This window comes from Bactrocera latifrons, unplaced genomic scaffold (genome assembly GCF_001853355.1).
Source record: "Bactrocera latifrons isolate USDA-ARS-PBARC rearing strain unplaced genomic scaffold, ASM185335v1 scaffold_125, whole genome shotgun sequence".
In the NCBI taxonomy this organism is placed as follows: domain Eukaryota; kingdom Metazoa; phylum Arthropoda; class Insecta; order Diptera; family Tephritidae; genus Bactrocera; species Bactrocera latifrons.
In genome coordinates, this window is record NW_017534686.1 from 758,245 (window position 1) to 764,550 (window position 6,306).

Sequence of the window (6,306 nt, forward strand, 5' to 3'; positions counted from 1 at the left end):
CGTTCCATGTTTCAAAACCTACTAAACACTTGTGAGCCATCACTGAACGAGCCGACGCTAGCGAGGATGATGTTGGCCACGACGACAATGACGACGACGACGATTAGGACGCCGAGGACGCCGAGGACGCTGAGTACGACGCCGACAACAGGATAAGAGCCAGTCATACAAGCATTTCCCCATAATGTGCACACATGTATGTAGGCGCGTGTGTATCGCTACACTCAACAACAAACGAATCATAGAAGCGTGAAAGCACAATGGACTGTTAACTCATGAAAGCTCAACAGCGCGCCGACAGGCGACAAAAACAATGCCAACTAGATTGAGTGCGCCTTCATAAAAAAGCTTGAGCACATAAAGTGGCGCACAGCTTTGCCAGGCAAAYAACACTGTAGTGYCAACACGGCATACCTAGTGCATAAGCCAAAACAAAGCGGAGCGCGTGAGAGCGTTTGGGAGAGTGACCCATACACATCAGCSTATATCGACGAGCAATGAAATTAATTAGAAAATCTTGTTGTGGCAGGTTGTAATGTTTTTGTTCTGGCGTAAACAAACAAATCGCGTAAAAGTTGGTCAATGGTACACGCACACACACTCACACACATACAGTTATACAACAATTGTATATTGTACCATAATGAATGGAGTGCGAGTATGAGAGCGCAAGTGCTGCGCTCATTTGTTGTGAGCGCCGTMGCTGGAGCTTCCAGCAAGTGGCAGTTTGAACGACTGTTGCTTTGGGACAACAATATCTATGTGTACAGTGGGCCACAGGCTGATTAACCGCTGGCGAAGGCACACATAACATTTCCGTAGTCGGTTTTGGTGAGAAACATAAATAAAATGRCTTTTTTCGACATCCTTTAGATCTTATCGAACCGACGCTCCAACCATATAAAGTTGATACATGTTCCTCTCCACTCGGTTTCTAGAAGCTACAGAAATTTGATAATTTGAGTCAACAGCAGTTATCGAGTCGAAGAGTACTTTATATTCAAACCATAATCAGTCACTTTTGAAATTCAGAAGATTCATAGATATTAATCCACCCAGTTTACTAAGAGTTTTATTATCAGAAGTGTTTATATATCAACAGTCAGCTAAAACTCATACTTATTATTGAGTCTCATTCTTGATAAAAAGCTATCATGAGTGACCAATGTTAAAGAGAGGAAGGCATTAATTTTATTATGTGGTTGTAAAGGAACTATTAGGATATGGTGGGGGGCCGCTCACCAAAARTTGTGCTTTGGCTTTAMGAAAAAGTGATCAATCCARTATTGTTACATCATRTATTTGTCTCTCGGTAYTCATTKKCATCAGTGGTGCACYACGTACAATTCCAACGCGTGGCACTTGATTGATAAATGCGATGGCACTTTATGCCATTCCACATACAACATCCATGCGCATAGTCGGCAGACTCTGGGAAACTGGAACATTAAGGAACCCATTAAGGACATTCCGAAATCCTCCCTCATTTTGACTGTATCCCTGATAACTTGGACCACTCGGATCTTACTCCTAGCAGAATCTTCTCCAAGCGCATACCTCGTTGTAGAAGATGCGCAGTAAGCTTTTTCACAGATGTATCAAARCTCAAGAAAAAGGTTGGAGGGGAAGTCTAGACAGCTCTGAATAAACTATTGTTTTAGATTTCCAGATTTCCGTTGGTCAGCAGCCAGCACCTATGGGGTTACGTGTGCGTTCTGCATCAGAATGGAACGTAATAGACCCATAGACTACTCTCTTACCAAATCTCACACGCCGCAATGGCAGGACACTGTCCCATTGGCTAGTGGTAAAGCTAAATTGCAGGGGTGGAAGATACGACAGAAAAGTCACTTTCTCCTCTTCTGTCCAACTTTCGGAAGTCTAAAGTTGAAGCATCTCGGTTGACATGYCTTTTACGAACCCTGCAAATTGGCTGGAAGGGATATTAGCCACCTCAAAAAACTTGTGGCAGGCTCTAGCCGGTTTGTCGATAACGACGATCTCTTTGATTCTGACAGTCCGAGTGGGATTACCCAAGAAATCAGCCTACTTAACTAACACAACCTAGGMCACKTTTTGAAGCTTTGCTTAAACCTCAGGCTAAGAACATTTCACATACCATAACTTTCAAAGTAGGTATGAATTCGAAAATAATATAGTTTAACATTCAGAAAATGTGATACATTGATTCAAAATATCTAACCCATATAAAGGCTATTTCATAATAGGATATGCTGAGACGAAAGGAGTTTCATACTCGGGAAAGGTGATATAAKTGGTATGATATTTTTTGGTCTATTTTTTGTTTGTTTTTGGATTATTGGAGAAAAAACAATGATCGGTGTGTTGACTTTCGGTCGTTGATTGTATAAATAATTTTCTCTACTATTTCGTATTAGAATTGAACTAGCTGCTGAAGGCAACTTTTGTAATTCATTAAATATTAGCTTTAAATTCTTTGATCGTCTTTATATTTATGACTTTTTCTCCATTTCATATTGAATTAACTCTTCGCATACGCGAATGTACAAAAATTAATGTTTGAGCTTTAGAGCTTTCATTTAAAGCTCTGCAGACCTAGTTCCATCACTAAAAATTTGCTTTCTCATAACAAATGTAAATCTAATATCTCTTTATACACGTATGTTCTGGTCTTTCAACTCAATTCGTTGATCATTAATGTGTGATTTTCAGTGAAGTAGATGGAGCTTTCACCACTTTTTCATCGAATGGACGTTGTACATCAAATTCGGCCATCAAAGTATAACTTTTAACCATAATTGAGCGTAAATCTTTATGAGAAATAATTAAAAATAGTAAGAGAGTGAGATAGTCATTAAAAAATGGTAGTTTGAGCAGCCAAATATTAGGGGGAACACCCAGTGTCAAAGCTTAAAAAGGGCGGGTTCTGGAAGTTTAAATATGTAATATTGAAAATACACAACAGATTTTATTTATTTTTTGTTTTAAGAAGAAAAGACATAAAATATTTTTACTGTTGTCCATTCCCTGAGTGGCTGCGGCCTTCTCCTTGGAAGAAGCTAACTCCTTACAACGGAGCTATGGTTAAATAAATCAACAACGTAAAAGGTCATTTTGTCGAAAACAACGTATATACCAGAAGATAATGATCAGATTTTTAATCTCCGAGTAATCACTCAAGTTATTTTTAAAAAATAGTCTTGCGAAAAATGCGCTAAAAGATAAACTGATAAAGTTGATTGAACTGGAAGCAACATGTTGACCTGACCATGACTAAAACTACTAAAGCACTTACGGGCTGCAAGCAAATAATTGCCAAGTAGTTGTYACATACGGAGCGGTGGTTTGAKACACTGCTCCAAATGACAGCAGAAGRGTTTKKCATAGGTAATTTGTTCTCAGCGCATGAAGGACTTACAAGTAAAATACCACTRGTTTAATTTTCWTTAAGAAGTTCAAGGTTACCCTCAGCAATAAGGCTGAATGGAATGATTCCGCTCTCGAGCTACTACTTAACGATAGTAAAATCAAGTGGTAATGCCACGGCTCGAAAACATCGGAGGGACTTAATGCAAAAGTCGCAGGACCACGCAYYAAACTCYACATACMTATGGAAAGYTTTGCGAGCATATTCCAAGCAGTGGTCTTTGCTACAAGTCGATAAATAGAAATAAACCGGCAAGACAATCAAGCGGCATTCAAAGCGATCTCTGCGTACGAGATSAAATCGTTATTGGTATAGGAGTATATAGAACGGATAAACAGTCTTTCAAATTGTAACCTTATCTGGGTGATCGGTCACACAGGTATGGCCGGGAACAAACCGGTTGATGAGCTCGCCCGCTCAATATGGTAGAACCAGAGTCTTTCAAAGCAGTTCGTCGCCATGCCATTAAGAAGCTGCTCTGCAAGGATGAAGGAATGGACAGGTAGTGCTATTGGCCACTACTCTTAAAGGGTTTAAATATGTAATCATCATGTAATGTTCCCAAGGGTCAAACTCAGGCTACATGATGCCTTCTACACTGGCCATTGTAAAACCAATAACCACTTATATAACATCGGCCCAACTTCTTGTGAGAATGTTGATTCTGCGACATGAAGCCGGAAACTCTGCACTGCATGCTAATTGAATGCACAGCAGTTTTTCGAAGTTCTATTGACATAAGTATGTAGTAAGAATAAAATATAATAAAATATATAATACACTACGTATGCGCCTTAAGCTCAGCTATACGGTAATCTCTGAAGACATGTATCAATACTTATTCGAGAGAAATGGGGCTGACTTTTGCTTTATTACCTTTGGGTTAAATAGTAATTTAATTATTATTATTATTTTTTTTATATTCAAAACTGGTAATACAAATTTTCCCTGTTCTATAAAAGAAAAAAACTAAATAAATAATAAAAAAAAACATTATACTTCATTTAGCTCTCTAAAAGGAGTGCTTAAAAAGAACGTGACGCCACTTAAATGGTGTAAAAACCAACGAGGAGTTAACCAACAGAAACATTCGAGCTTAAGTACATTTTCAATTGACACACAGCGCCATAAGTATAACAATAGAAAGTCGTACAAATCGGCGCTCATGCTCGCTCAAATTGTTTTATTATTTACTCAAAATCATTAACTCGCCCGCCAGAGCTTTAGAGCTTTCACGCTGAGCAAGCCTGCGCAATGTGCGCGCTCAACAGCTGACTAGCAGCATATTTGCTCTCTCGCTCTTTCACTCTCACGCTCTTTCACTCTCACGCACGCTAAAGCGYCATTTTGCGCGCTCTCAACGGCATCCCGTGAATAGTGGTAAATTTCTGTTTGATTGAAATCGTTTATATTGCATATTTTCGTACTTAACATTCCTCGAAGAGACTCCTCGTGCCCATTCAAGTGGGTTAACTATTTGAGTATGCACGTTAATAGATGTGTGTGTGTTTGTGTCGCCAGCATACGGCGAATGAATGCCTCACGGCATTTAAATAGTGGTAAATCATTATTTCATACCATTGAAAGTGTGGCAATGTCGTTGCCGTTGCCGTTGTCGCTGCTACCACTGCTGCCACTACTTCAGCTGCTGCAACACACTTTTACAGCGCAAAACAAAGTTTCGTTTTTGTACTTTTTTTGGTTAGGTGGCAGCTGAGGCCAATGTTACAGTTTCAATTAATTAAAGCATTTTCATTTTTTTGGTATTGTTATTGTTGTTGCTGTTGTTTTTATGTTGTTTGGTTCATTCTCCGCGGCTTTGGCACTTGTAGTCGCGCGAAGCATGGGCAAGACAATGGGCACCTCAACAACGCCCTGCGCACGGCTAAGGGCAAGGATATGAGGGYCGGGTTTGCGCGCGTCATTGTAACCATGTGCTGGATTAGATGTTACTGTTACTGGCTACCGTTGTTGTTCTTGTTATTGTTGTGTTTTTAGCGTTTTTATTGTTGCCGTTGGTGTTCAGTGACACTTCATCAAAGAAAAGTTTTTGCTTGGCCCCTGTTCTCCCTCCTCGCTTTTACGCTTTGGCAATGCATAATTAGTTATGTGTGTTAAGGTAATTTATGTTCCTCAACGCAGTGCCTTATTAATTCATACAATAATTATTATGTTAGAAAACTTTTGGACTATTTAATTGCGCACTTTAAAAAGTGCTTCAAGCAGCGGGTTAAACCTAGTCGAAACCCTACTCAATCTGTGCTTTAATTAAATGCAAAGATTTACATTACCATTTTACACAAGTAAGGTGGGGAAGGTAGATCAGCTATTGAATACTTTGAACTATGCAGGCGCCTGAAGCGTGCAACACATCCTGTAACTTATCTAAACTAAGTTGTAATGTTTATTAACTTAATACGAACATTATTTAAGACAACATAAACAAGTTTGTAAATTTCTTGTTAAGTGAATGAAAATGCAACTTACTAACTTCTTCTTATTCTTCTTTAGTATCTGTTTTAAAAACTCTCTGTTTTTAGCCGAGTCTACGTAAGCTTGAAAATCGCTAGCTTACTTCGCAATTTTGAACCATTTTAATTAAAACCAARGAAGGAAGAGCAAAGTTCAGATATAACCGAATATTTCATGCGCAGGGAAGTATTTTCAGGTCCATAAGGCTTGTTAGTTATATGGKGTCTCGAGCSAGTTTTCACCTAATTTTATATATCCTGCATAAAGTCACCCGGCAGCTCGAAAATMTTTATATTAGGYWTATKGCGGCTAAGRGAAGTTTTSASCCGATTCAACCCATTTGTAGCACACAGACATACTAAAGGWTTATCTCTGACTTTCACTTTCGATTTAGGCAATTTTAATTACAAGGTGGCCACCTCAAA